Source organism: Oncorhynchus masou, unplaced genomic scaffold (assembly GCF_036934945.1).
Source record: "Oncorhynchus masou masou isolate Uvic2021 unplaced genomic scaffold, UVic_Omas_1.1 unplaced_scaffold_2018, whole genome shotgun sequence".
NCBI lineage: Eukaryota > Metazoa > Chordata > Actinopteri > Salmoniformes > Salmonidae > Oncorhynchus > Oncorhynchus masou.
In genome coordinates, this window is record NW_027008507.1 from 4635 (window position 1) to 19656 (window position 15022).

Here is a 15022-nt window from a genome sequence, read left to right on the forward strand (position 1 = left end):
TACAGGAAGTATCAGTAACATACAGGAAGTATCAGTAACATACAGGAAGAGTCTATCAGTAACATACAGGAAGTATCAGTAACATACAGGAAGAGTCTATCAGTAACATACAGGAAGTATCAGTAACATACAGGAAGAGTCTATCAGTAACATACAGGAAGAGACTATCAGTAACATACAGGAAGAGTCTATCAGTAACATACAGGAAGAGTCTATCAGTAACATACATGAAGTATCAGTAACATACAGGAAGTATCAGTAACATACAGGAAGAGACTATCAGTAGTCGGCATCATCATAACATTTCCAACCTACTCCTCTTCCAGGTCCATCCTTTAAATCCAGCACTCTGAAAGCAGAGAAGAAGCTGGAGTTCATCCCCACTAACCTGCACGTCCAGAGGATGAGAGTACAAGGAGAGTCTGGCTATGGTAAGGGACCTGTTATATCTATCAGTCTCTATGGTAAGGGACCTGTTATATCTATCAGTCTCTATGGTAGGGATCTGTTATATCTATCAGTCTCTATGGTAGGGATCTGTTATATCTATCAGTCTCTATGGTAGGGGACCTGTTATATCTATCGGTCTCTATGGTAGGGGACCTGTTATATCTATCGGTCTCTATGGTAGGGGACCTGTTATATCTATCAGTCTCTATGGTAGGGGACCTGTTATATCTATCGGTCTCTATGGTAGGGGACCTGTTATATCTATCGGTCTCTATGGTAGGGGACCTGTTATATCTATCAGTCTCTATGGTAGGGGACCTGTTATATCTATCAGTCTCTATGGTAGGGGACCTGGTAAATCTATCGGTCTCTATGGTAGGGGACCTGTTATATCTATCGGTCTCTATGGTAGGGGACCTGTTATATCTATCGGTCTCTATGGTAGGGACCTGTTATATCTATCAGTCTCTATGGTAGGGGACCTGTTATATCTATCAGTCTCTATGGTAGGGGACCTGGTAAATCTATCGGTCTCTATGGTAGGGGACCTGTTATATCTATCAGTCTCTATGGTAGGGGACCTGTTATATCTATCAGTCTCTATGGTAGGGGACCTGGTAAATCTATCGGTCTCTATGGTAGGGGACCTGTTATATCTATCGGTCTCTATGGTAGGGGACCTGTTATATCTATCGGTCTCTATGGTAGGGACCTGTTATATCTATCAGTCTCTATGGTAGGGGACCTGTTATATCTATCAGTCTCTATGGTAGGGGACCTGGTAAATCTATCGGTCTCTATGGTAGGGGACCTGTTATATCTATCAGTCTCTATGGTAGGGGACCTGGTAAATCTATCGGTCTCTATGGTAGGGGACCTGTTATATCTATCAGTCTCTATGGTAGGGGACCTGTTATATCTATCAGTCTCTATTGTAGGGGACCTGGTAAATCTATCGGTCTCTATGGTAGGGGACCTGGTAAATCTATCGGTCTCTATGGTAGGGGACCTGTTATATCTATCAGTCTCTATGGTAGGGGACCTGTTATATATACAGTCTCTATGGTAGGGGACCTGGTAAATCTATCGGTCTCTATGGTAGGGGACCTGGTAAATCTATCAGTCTCTATGTCCTATATATCCATAATTATATCCATCTGGCTCAATGTAATTCTCTGTTTATATCTGTCTAAAAGTACTCTCTTCCCCTCCACCTCCCTTTCTCCCCTCTCTCCTCCTCCCTCCCCCTCTCGCTCCACTTCCCTCCGTCTCCTTTCCTAGACAGGACCTATGACGTAGTAACTATAGGGGCCCCAGCAGCCCACTACCAAGGCTTTAAGCACTGTGGTCTCCGGAAACTCATCCACAAGTTTGAGGAGGCTAGGAAACAGTGAGTATGGGCAATAGACCAGCTGTCCCGAATTACTTTCAGTCGCAGACTCTGTTTTTCCTTGAGTTAATGGTTGGGGGCCGGAGCATAGTTCTAAATCATTTGTACACAAAGCCCAAACAGAAACTATTTGACAAAGAAAGAATAACTTATCACCTTGATCACATTGGGATATGATCACATTTGCCTCTCTATTCATGCATGGGAATACTTGAGAACAGATTTTGTAATTTAAATCTTTTTCAGATGACTCCCTGGTGATTGTACAGGCTTTTATGTCCAACCAAAATTATCAATTTCTTTCTTTCTTTTTTGCTGAGAAGATTTTGGGGTCCGAATAATATAAATTGGGGCCAATCAAGAAATCCTGCTATAGGCACAACAGTTCCACATTTCATTGTTATCATTGATTTAGATGTAGAACCTTTGACTGAATTGTGTCCTTTTTTTCTTGCTTTCTGATCAGCGCATATGAGGAGGAATGGTGAGCTCTGTCACCTGGTCTGTTTATGCATGCATTGTGGGTAGATGTGTTTATGCTCTGTATAACATTGTTTTAAATCTGCACGTGTCAGCACCTTTCACTCCGGATCTCTTTCTCTCAGTTCTGTGTCTAGCTCTAAGCCGGTGGCCTACCTGCCTCGGGATGTGTTGAGAGCGAAGGAGCTGATTGGTCAGGTCAACACTTTGAAGACTCAGGTTTGCTACTACACTGAACGTTTGTCCCGCGCTGCCAAGGAACGCTCAGCCAACGCTCTGGAGAGAACCCTCGCCATCCTCTCTGAGAAGGTAGGAGAGGGGGAGAGGGAGAGAGGAGGGAAGGAGAAGGAGGGAGGGAGAAGAGAAGGGAAAGAAGCATTGAGAAATGCCCTCATGTATCTATGCAATGAATGTATTTCACTGTATTAATACACACTATTATACTGTATTTTTCCCTGTCTCCTCCACTCCCTGTCCCCCCCCCCTATCTCTATTCCATCTCGCTCCCTGCCTCTCCTCCATGTCTCTCCTCCATCTCTCTCCTCTCCCTTTCTCTTCTCTCCCTGCCTCTCCTCCATCTCTCTCCTCTTCTCCCTCTCTCCTCCATGTCTCTCCTCCATCTCTCTCCCCTTCTCCAGACTCGTCAGTTGGTGACAGTCTGTGACTCTAAGCTGCTGTCCTCAGCCATCCTAGCCCTTACTGCCGCCCGGCCAGAATGCATCATCCAGAAGGGCACTCCCTCCCCATCGTCCCTCACCCCCTCTCCATCCCGCTCCCCTGTCGCTCATCTACCTCACCCTGTCGCTCCTCTACCTCCCCTCAAGACAATCCACCTCCCCCTCGCGTCACTCCATCTCCCCTCGCCACTCAGTATATGTGGAGGGAGAGAGGGGGAGAGGCAAGCGCTCCTCCCTACAGGCTGACTGGCATGAGGATGACTGGGTAAGGAGACATTGATCATTTTCTTTTCAACAATTGAGAATAACAACAATATTGTATAGAATGTACGGTCTGGGCCTGAAGTTTTGAGAATGACACAAATATACATATTCACAAAGCTTGCATCTTCAGTGTCTTTAGATAATTTTGTCAGATGTTACTATGGAATACTGAAGTAGAATTATAAGCATTTCATAAGTGTCAAAGGCTTTTATTGACAATTACATGAAGTTGATGCAAAGAGTCAATATTTGTAGTGTTGACACTTCTTTTTCAAGACCTCTGCAATCCACTCTGGCATGCTGTCAATTAACTTCTGGGCCACGTCCTGACTGATGGCAGCCCATTCTTGCATAATCAATGCTTGGAATTTGTCAGAATTTTTGGGGTTTTGTTTGTCCACCCGCCTCTTGAGGATTGACCACAAGTTCTCAATGGGATTAAGGTCTGAGGAGTTTCCTGGCCATGGACCCAAAATATCGATGTTTTGTTCCCCGAGCCACTTCGTCATCACTTTTGCCTTATGGCAAGGTGCTCCATCATGCTGGAAAAGACATTGTTCGTCACCAAACTATTCCTGGATGGTTGGGAGAGGTTGCTCTCAGAGGATGTGTTAGTGCCATTCTTTATTCATGGCTGTGTTCTTAGGCAAAATTGTGAGTGAGCCCACTCCCTTGGCTGAGAAGCAACCCCATACATGAATGGTCTCAGCATGCTTTACTGTTGGCATGAGACAGGACTGATGGTAGCGCTCACCTTGTCTTCTCCCGACAAGCTTTTTTCCGGATGCCCCAAACAATCGGAAAGGGGATTCATCAGAGAAAATGACTTTACCCCAGTCCTCAGCAGTCCAATCCCTGTACCTTTTGCAGAATATCAGTCTGTCCCTGATGTTTTTCCTGGAGAGAAGTGGCTTCTTCACTGCCCTTCTTGACACCAGGCCATCCTCCAAAAGTCTTTGCCTCACTGTGCGTGCAGATAGCCTAGTAGTTAGAGCGGGGCGGCAGGGTAGCCTGGTGGTTAGAGCGTTGGATTTGTAACCGAAAGGTTGCAAGTTCAAATCCCCAAACTGACAAGGTACAAATCTGTTGTTCTGCCCCTGAACAGGCATTCAACCCACTGTTCCTAGGCCATCATTGAAAATAAGAATTTGTTCTGAACTGACTTGCCTAGTTAAATAAAGGTAAAATAAAGATATGCACTCACACTTGCCTGCTGCCATACCTGAGCAAGCTGTACTGGTGGTGCCCTTATCCTGCAGCTGAATTAACTTTAGGAGACGGTCCTGGGGCTTGCTGGACATTCTTGGGCACCCTGAAGCCTTCTTCACAACAATTCAACTGCTCTCCTTGAAGTTCTTGATGATCCAATAAATGGTTGATTATGGTGCAATCTTACTGGCAGCAGCATTCTTGCCTGTGAAGCCCTTTTTGGGCAAAGCAATGATGACGGCACGTGTTTCTTTGCAGGTAACCATGGTTGACAGAGGAAGAACAATGATTCCAAGCACCACCCTCCTTTTGACGCTTCCAGTCTGTTATTCGAAATCAATCAGCATGACAGAGTTATCTCCAGCCCTGTCCTCGTCAACACTCACACCTGTGTTAACCTGTCTAGGTCTAGCGGAACCCCCCTGCAACAGCCAGTGAAAGTGCAGGGCGCCAAATTCAAAACAACAAAAATCTCATAATTAAAATTCCTCAAGCATACATGTATTTTACACCATTTTAAAGATACCATTCTCGTTAATCCAGCCACAGTGTCTGATTTCAAAAAGGATTTACAGCGAAAGCACCACAAACAATTATGTTAGGTCACCACCAAGCCACAGAAAAACACAGCCATTTTTTCCAGCCAAAGAGAGGAGTCACAAAAAGCAGAAATAGAGATACAATTAATCACTAACCTTTGACGATCTTCATCAGATGACACTCACAGGACTTCATGTTACACAATACATGTATGTTTTGTTTGATTAAGTTCATATTTAAACTGAACCAATGTAAATGAGAGTTTACATTGGAGTGTTACATTCAGTAGTTCTAAAACATGCGGTGATATTGCAGAGAGCCACATCAATTTACAGAAATACTCATAATAAACATCGATAAAGATACGACTATTATACATGGAACTTAAACTTCGCTGTGTCAGATTTCAAAAAAACTTTACGGAGAAAGCAAACCATGCAATAATCTGAGCCTTTAGACAATAAGCCTTTAGACAACAAAGCAGCCAAAAAGATACCCGCCATATTGGGTAGTCAACATTACTCAGAAATAGCATTTTAAATATTCACTTACCTTTGATAATCTTCATCAGAATGCACTCCCAGGAATCCCAGTTCCACCATAAATGTTTGATTTGTTCGATAATGTCCATCATTTATGTCCAAATATTTTCTTTTGTTAGGGCGTTTGGTAAACAAATCCAAACGCACGTTCATGTCGCGCCGAACGTCGGATGAAAAGTTCAGAAAGTTCTGTTACAGCCCGTAGAAACATGCCAAACTAAGTATGGAATCAATCTTTAGGATGTTTTTAACATAAAACTTCATTAATGTTCCAACCGGACAATTCCTTTGTCTGTACAAATGAAGTGGAACGTAGCTACCTTTCACGTTAGCGCCCCAGACCGAGGCTGTGGCACTCTGCCAGACCGAGGCTGTGGCACTCTGCCAGACCGAGGCTGTGGCACTCTGCCAGACCACTCACTCAAAGAGCCCTTATGAGCCCCTCCTTTAGAGTAGAATCCTCAAAACAGGTTGTAAATACTGTTGACATCTAGTGGAAGCCTTGGGAAGTGAAACATAACTAATATCACCCTGTATCATCAATGGGGGCTGAGTTGAAAAACTACAAACCTCAGATTTCCCACTTCCTGGTTGGATTTTTTCTAAGGTGTTTGCCTGCTATATGAGTTCTGTTAAACTATCATTCAAACAGTTTTAGAAATGTCAGAGTGTTTTCTATCCAAATGTACTAATTATATGCATATTCTAGCTTTTACGGCTGAGTAGCAGGCAGCTTAATTTCGGCACGTTTTTCAGCCAAGCTACCAAATACTGCCCCCTACCCCAAAGAAGTTAACGAGAGAATCACTGACATGATTTCAGCTGGTCCTGTTGTGGCAGGGCTGAAATGCAGTGGAAATTAATTTTGGGGATTCAGTTTATTTGCATGGCAAATAGGGAGTTTGCAATTAATTGCAATTCATCTGATCACTCTTCATAACATTCTGGAGTATATGCAAATTGCCATCATACAAATTGAGGCAGCAGACTTTGTGAAAATTAATATTTGTGTCATTCTCAAAACTTCTGGCCACGACTGTATATACAACGTTTATTTCATATTTCATCCTTCTATCTTTCTGTCGCGCTCTCCCTCCACCCGGCCCTCTGACCCACCCTCTCTACCCTCCAGGAGAAGGTGTGGTTAAATGTAGATAAGAGTCTGGACTGTGTGATCCAGAGGGTGGAAAGACTGCTGGCCAAAGACAGGCTGCAGAGTGACAGCAGCAGTGAGGATGTGTTCCTGGATGCTCAGCAGCTGACCAACACCATTACTAAGAGAAGTAAACATACACATACATTCACATACTAGTCAAATGGATCTATTGAAGTGAAATAGGCTATTTAACTAGACATTCTTGCATCTCCTGATTTTCAAACTAACTGATTGAGGGAAGGTATTTCAGTTTTTTATTTGTAATGCATTTGCAAAAATGTCCAAAAACCTGTGTTTGGGAATGATTGATGGGTGGGTGGGTAGGTGGGTTGGGTGGGTGGATGGGTGAGTGGGTGGTAGGTGGGTTGGGTGGGTGGATGGGTGAGTGGGTGGGTAGGTGGGTTGGGTGGGTAGGCGGGTTGGGTGGGTTCGATGGGTGAGTGGGTGGGTGGAGTGGGTGGGTAGGTGGGTTGTGTGGGTGGATAGGTGTGTGTGGGTGGGTAGGTGGGTTGGGTGGGTGGATGGGTGAGTGGGTGGGTAGGTGGGTTGGGTGGGTGGATGGGTGAGTGGGTGGGTAGGTGGGTTGGGTGGGTGGATGGGTGAGTGGGTGGGTGGGTAGGTGGGTTGGGTGGGTAGGCGGGTTGGGTGGGTTCGATGGGTGAGTGGGTGGGTGGAGTGGGTGGGTAGGTGGGTTGTGTGGGTGGATGGGTGAGTGGGTGGGTAGGTGGGTTGGGTGGGTTCGATGGGTGGGTGGGTAGGTGGGTTGGGTGGGTGGATGGGTGAGTGGGTGGGTGGATAGGTGAGTGGGTGGGTAGGTGGGTTGGGTGGGTGGATGGGTGAGTGGGTGGGTGGATGGGTGGGTGAGTGGGTGGGTGGGTAGGTGGATTGGGTGGGTGGATGGGTGAGTGGGTGGGTGTATCGGTTTAGAAGTTGAGGTTAGGGGATAAAAGTGAATGTGTGTGAATCCCATGAGGTATCCATGGAAACAGGGAAGCCTTTTGGATACACCCTGATCGTCATCTTCATCACCTCTTCTTCCTCCATCATCATCATTGCCATCATTCCCTCATCTGAGCACCACATGTCAATCAAACCATGAAAGACAAAAGCACTGTAGGTTCACCGCCACTTTGACAGTTCTATATTGTAACATAATTCTTTAACTAGCAGACATAAACACTGATGTCATAACACTGATGTTATGCTCTTTCTCCCCCTCTAGACAGCAGCCCAGACATAGAAAAAGAAAAGCCCTCCCCAGGTAGGAGCAAGAGTGTGTGTGTGTGTGTGTGTGTGTGTGTGTGTGTGTGTGTGTGTGTGTGTGTGTGTGTGTGTGTGTGTGTGTGTGTGTGTGTGTGTGTGTGTGTGTGTGTGTGTAAATACCTGTGCATATATACTGTATAAACTCTCTCCTGTCTGTACCAGGTGAATGGAGTGATGTGTTGTACCCTCTCCTGACCACCCTGTCAGAGTGTGTGTCTCTGATGAGTGACAAGGCTAAGAAGTCCATGGTGTTCCTCCTAATGCAGGACAGTGCTCCCACCATCGCCATGAACCTCACGCTACAGTACCGAAGAGATGTGGTCTTCTGTCAGACGGTGGGTTTACACACACACACACACGCGCAGGTACATGCATGTGTGTGTACACACTCACACAACACCACTCTTGCACTGCAGCATAACTAGATGGATTTAATTGCTGTTCTATAATATACATTGTTATTGAATTGATCAATAACATTGTTATTATAGATGTTTGACAGATGATTATAGTTGTATAGGTTATTGACAGTTGTATTGGTGTTTTCCACTATGTAGCTGTCAGCTCTGATCTGTGGCTTCGTCATCAAGCTGAGGAACTGTCTCTGTGACGACGGCTTCCTCAGGCAGCTCCACACCATTGGCCTGCTGGTCCAGCATGAGGGCCTGCTTAGCACCTATGGTACCCTCGTGTGTGTGTGTGTGTGTGTGTGTGTGTGTGTGTGTGTGTGTGTGTGTGTGTGTGTGTGTGTGTGTGTGTGTGTGTGTGTGTGTGTGTGTGTGTGTGTGTGTGTGTGCGTGCGTGCGTCCTTGTGTTTTCTTTAATGAAAATACACACACACACATGATTATGTTGATTTGAAACCCACTTTTTTATTTTTTAAACGACAACTGAATTCTACTCTGACCCCTTTCTCTTAAATTATGACCACTGAAACCTACTCTGACCCCTTTCTCTCAAATCATGACCACTAAAACCTACTCTGACCCTTTACTCTTAAATTATGACCACTGAAACCTACTCTGACCCCTTAATCTTAAATTATGACCACTGAAACCTACTCTGACCCCTTACTCTTAAATTATGACCACTAAAACCTACTCTGACCCCTTACTCTTAAATTATGACCACTGAAACCTACTCTGACCACTTGTTCTCTTCAATCTTAAAGGGGAGGAACTGAAACCTACTCTGACCCCTTACTCTTAAATTATGACCACTGAAACCTACTCTGACCACTTGTTCTCTTCAATCTTAAAGGGGAGGAACTGAAACCTACTCTGACCCCTTACTCTTAAATTATGACCACTGAAACCTACTCTGACCCCTTACTCTTAAATTATGACCACTGAAACCTACTCTGACCACTTGTTCTCTTCAATCTTAAAGGGGAGGAACTGAAACCTACTCTGACCCCTTACTCTTAAATTATGACCACTGAAACCTACTTTGACCCCTTACTCTTAAATTATGACTACTGAAACCTACTCTGACCACTTGTTCTCTTGAATCTTAAAGGGGATGAGCTGGCCATGTTGGAGGACATGAGTGTTGGCGTGATGGATCTGCGGAACGTCACCTTTAAAGTCACCCAGGCAACCTCGGTCTTCGGCCCGGACATGCTGCCTGTCATCACCGGGAACCGGGACGGCTTCAACGTCAGGGTTCCGTTACCAGCGCCGATGTTTGATGCGTTGCCGCGGGAGATCCAGAACGGCATGCTGCTGCGGGTGCAGCCTGTTCTCTTCAATGTGGGAATCAATGAACAGCAGACACTGGCAGAGAAGTGAGTGGAGAGGGGAGGAAAGATGAGGAGAGGTGATGGAGGGAGGAGAGGTGATGGAGGGGTGTTGGAGGGTGACGGTAGGAGTGGTGATGGAGGTGATGGAGGGAGGAGAGTGGATGGAAGGAGGAGAGGTGATGGAGGGAGGGAGGAGAGGTGATGGAGGGAGGGAGGAGAGGTGATGGAGGGGTGATGAAGGGAGGAGAGGGGAGGGGAGGGAGGGAGGGAGGGAGGGAGGGAGGGAGGGAGGGAGGGAGGGAGGGAGGGAGGGAGGGGGGAGGGGGAGGGAGGGAGGGAGGGGGAGGGAGGGAGGGAGGGAGGGAGGGAGGGAGGGAGGGAGGGGTGGTGATGAAGGGAGGAGAGGTGATGGAGGGAGGGAGGAGAGGTGATGGAGGGGTGGTGAAGGGAGGAGAGGTGATGGAGGGAGGGAGGGAGGGAGGGGTGGTGAAGGGAGGAGAGGTGATGGATGGGGTGGTGAAGGGGAGGAGAGGTGAGGAGGGAGGGAGGGAGGGGTGGTGAAGGGAGGAGAGGTGATGGAGGGAGGGAGGAGAGGTGATGGAGGGGTGGTGAAGGGAGGAGAGGTGATGGAGGGAGGGAGGAGAGGTGATGGAGGGGTGGTGAAGGGAGGAGAGTGGATGGAGGGAGGAGAGGTGATGGAGGGAGGGGGAGGGAGGGAGGGAGGGAGGGAGGGAGGGAGGGAGGGAGGGAGGGAGGGAGGGATGATAGGTGATGGATGGAGGGAGGGAGGAGAGGTGATGGAGGGAGGACCAGCAGCACAACGTAAGAGAGGAGTAGTCAAAATGGTGTGTTACCATGGCAACTTCACCTAGCTAATATTTGTGGTAATACCATAATCACGAGTTGCACAAAGTGCTTGCTAAGAAATGCTGATGTGTTGTAGCTTTGCTTAATGAGCCATACCGTGAATAAAATACAATCTGTCTGTCTGTCTGTCGATCTGTGTATTTATAGGTTTGGAGACACATCTCTCCAGGAGGTGATTAACATGGAGAATATGGCTCGTCTCAGCTCCTACTACGAGCAGTACAAAGAGGTCCTGCCTGAGGACTGTGAGTCATACACAACCTCATCTTAACCTCAACCCCTAATTAAGTGGGCAACAACCGGGTTCCTAAAATGTACGTCAGTGCAATAATCCTCTCTTCTCTCTCCTCTTCAGGCCTCCCTCGTACCCGTAGTCAGACCAGCCTGCCTGAGCTACTGAAGCTGCTCGGTCAGAACATCAGTGCCAGGAAGAGCAAGAACGTAGAGATCCTGTGGCAGGCAGCGGAGGTAGAGACATTCTCCCCTTTTTCTCTCTCTCTCCACAAGATCCTATTTTGTAGCACTCTGAATGAGCTGAAGTCTTTGCCTGACTCTCTACTCTCACCCATTCTCCTCTGCTCCCCACTTCTTTCTCTCTCTCTCCCTGTCTCTCGCTCTCTCCCTTCCCAGGTGTGTCGGCGTCTGAACGGCGTGCGTTTCACCAGCTGTAAGAGTGCTAAGGATCGTACAGCCATGTCTCTAACCCTGGAGCAGTGTCTGATACTCCAGCAGGAGCACGCCATGGCCCCACAGGTCTTCTTCCAGGCCCTCGACTGCATGCGCAGGTGAGCCAGCCACACAACTGCCTGAACAAAAAGAGACAAGACATTGTAACGTCTACCATGTAGAATTAGAAGAAAATAAAGAATTCTGTCCATGTTTATAATAACTTTATGTAATATAACTCCATCTACAATTTATATTTTAAACCCTCCACCTATCCTTCTCTCTCCTGGCCTCTTCCTCCCTCCCCCTCTCATTCTCTTTCCTTTCCTTCCCCTCTCATTCGCTCTACCCTCCTTTCCGTCTCTCTCCTCTCCTTTTCTCTCCTCTCCCTCTCTCCTTCTCTCCTCTCTGCTCCCCTCCCTATTCTACCCTCCCCTCCCCCTCTTCTTCCCTCCCCCCTCCTTCTCTTTCCTCTCCTCTCCTCCTTCCAACAGTGAGGGCTGCAGACGAGAGAACACCATGAAGAATGTAGGATGCCGTAAATACGCCTTCAGCTCCCTCCAGCTGAAGGCCTTTCCCAAACAGTACCGCCCCCCTGAGGGCACCTATGGGAAAGTAGATACCTGATTGGACAGCTGCCCATCTCTCGAAGTAGCCAATAGAAGGGGACAGAGACTAGACAATGTCAACGTCAGCAACAACATAAAAACAAAATAACTTCATGAAAGCAACCGATCCCTTTCTATAGTGCTGACTCACTGTTGATGTTATCTGTGGTAGATTGATAGCGCTTCCCCCTCCTTTGCGATTAGTATCTCTGCGTTATGGTATGATAACCACTACAAGCACACAACAACAACAACAACAACAACAACTTAAAAACAGCTTTTGAAATAGATCCTCACAGATTGTATTGATGTAAAAAACACTTTAGTTCTAGAGCTGCAGTTGTTTTAGTTGTATTTAGAGCTCTTATCATGTGGCCTGGGTTCTTACCACTGTCTCTCATGGAACTTCAAAGTGAAAATTAAACTTAAGTAAATTTAAAGAGAACAAAACCTTTGTGTACAGAGCATCAGTGTGTTATTTGCTCATGATTGTACACAAGGATTAGATGTAGACACGTGTATCTGTGATGTATGAAGACCCATCCCAAACGTATTTGATAATGCAGCTACTGGACAGGGTTAGTGCAAAATGGAGCACCACTATGCTCTGTTTTGGTTTTTCTACTGAGTCAAACAGTTGCAGTGACAGGGTTCATCTGTCCCTTGGCCACTGCATGTTTATTTTATGTTTTATATCTTGTCATTGAGTGCATGGTACAATGCTCCATTATATTAGATGCAAGCATGGATGGGGTTCACACACAACCAAATTCATCCAAAAACAACTTAATTCAAATATATGATCACATGCTTGTAGATTGTATTCAACTGAAAAATAACATAGTATCCAAATCTTGCACTCCCCCCAAACCCCTGTCTGTTCATAAAGTAATGTTTAGATCCATGACCTAGGTGGTAGGCATATTAACTTTAAATCAAACTGTAGACTCAGTCAAACTATAACATATTAGCTTAGAGTAAGGACCAGTGTTAAGAAATATGATGTCGGCAGCTTTTCTCTGCGAGTTTCATCTCCTTTAAGAACCCCAGAGGAATACTACAACACTGATAGAAGCTAACTCACTCTGACGCTGCAGCGGGCGCCTGGCGGACTGGACCACCGCAGGACCAACAAAACACGGCTTTATTTCTACAACCGATGGAGAGAAACAGAAGTGTCTTACTGTTGAATGCGTTAGATAGAAAAGCCTTACATTATTATTGTACGTTTGGATATAATGGACAGGTACACTGCATAGAAAGAAGTCTGTTTAAAATGCACAGCGTTATGCGTTAAATTGTACTGTGAACCCCTCACTAGCTTCTGTTACCTTGTTTATCTATAGCTGTTATTGCACATTACAGAGACAGTTTATTTTTATTTAGGTAAACATTTTTAAACTTTATTTTGCTGAATATTATTGATGCTGATTGATGCACTGAAAATTGCTGAAAAAAGTTGCCAAAATGCTGCGGGTTTTATCCATTTAATTTGACATGTCATGTATTTTTCTTTATGTATTGAGCCACACACTTTCAGGTGAAAACATCTGTATCTGTACAGGTACAGGCTTTGCTGTAAAATGTGCTTTCCCCCTCAACTCTGTAACTTAAAATTAAAATATGAGCAGTAAACTGTTTCACCATATTCTGTGATATATTTGATATGCCTCTGTGTTAATGTATCATAGTGGCGAGGTTATATTTGATCTGCCTCACCCTGTGTTAATGTATCATAGTGGCTAGGTTATATTTGATCTGCCTCACCCTGTGTTAATGTATCATAGTGGCTAGGTTATATTTGATATGCCTCACCCTGTGTTAATGTATCATAGAGGCTAGGTTATATTTGATCTGCCTCTGTGTTAATGTATCATAGTGGCTAGGTTATATTTGATCTGCCTCACCCTGTGTTAATGTATCATAGTGGCTAGGTTATATTTGATCTGCCTCTGTTCCTGTGTTTGCCTACAACATGTATCATAGAGGCTAGGTTATATTTGATCTGCCCTGTGTTAATGTATCATAGTGGCTACTGGTTATATTTGATCTGCCTCACCCTGTGTTAATGTATCATAGTGGCTAGGTTATATGATCTGCCTCAAGACCCTGTGTTAATGTATCATCAGAGGCTAGTGCCTCACCCTGTGTTAATGTATCATAGAGGCTAGGTTATATTTGATCTGCCTCTGTGTTAATGTATCATAGTGGCTAGGTTATATTTGATCTGCCTCACCCTGTGTTAATGTATCATGGTGGCTTTGTTATATTTGATCTGCCTCACCCTGTGTTAATGTATCATAGAGGCAAGGTTATATTTGATCAGCCTCTGTGTTAATGTATCATAGAGGCTAGGCTATATTTGATCTGCCTCTGTGTTAATGTATCATAGTGGCTAGGTTATATTTGATCTGCTTCACCCTGTGTTAATGTATCATAGTGGCTAGGTTATATTTGATCTGCCTCTGTGTTAATGTATCATAGAGGCTAGGTTATATTTGATCTGCCTCTGTGTTAATGTATCATAGAGGCTAGGTTATATTTGATCTGCCTCTGTGTTAATGTATCATAGAGGCTAGGTTATATTTGATCTGCCTGTGTTAATGTATCTGTGTTATATTTGAACCCTGTGTTAATGTATCATATAATGTATCATAGGTTATATTTGATCTGCTTCCTCTGTGTTAATGTATCATAGTGGCTAGGTTATATTTGATCTGCTTCACCCTGTGTTAATGTATCATAGTGGCTAGGTTATATTTGATCTGCCTCTGTGTTAATGTATCATAGTGGCTAGGTTATATTTGATCTGCTTCACCCTGTGTTAATGTATCATAGTGGCTCGGTTATATTTGATCTGCCAAATTGTGTTAATGTATCATAGAGGCTAGGTTATATTTGATCTGCCTCTGTGTTAATGTATCATAGAGGCTAGGTTATATTTGATCTGCCTCTGTGTTAATGTATCATAGTGGCTAGGTTATATTTGATCTGCTTCACCCTGTGTTAATGTATCATAGTGGCTAGGTTATATTTGATCTGCACTCTGTGTTAATGTATCATAGTGGCTAGGTTATATTTGATCTGCTTCACCCTGTGTTAATGTATCATAGTGGCTAGGTTATATTTGATCTGCCTCACCCTGTGTTAATGTATCATAGTGGCTAGG

The 15022-nt window shown here is 45.0% G+C and overlaps 1 pseudogene; it reads left to right on the forward strand.

Annotated features, from left to right (window-relative positions):
• The first annotated feature begins 326 nt into the window (after positions 1–326).
• Positions 327–13493, forward strand: LOC135532775 (inositol polyphosphate-4-phosphatase type I A-like; annotated as a pseudogene).
• Positions 13494–15022: the final 1529 nt, after the last annotated feature.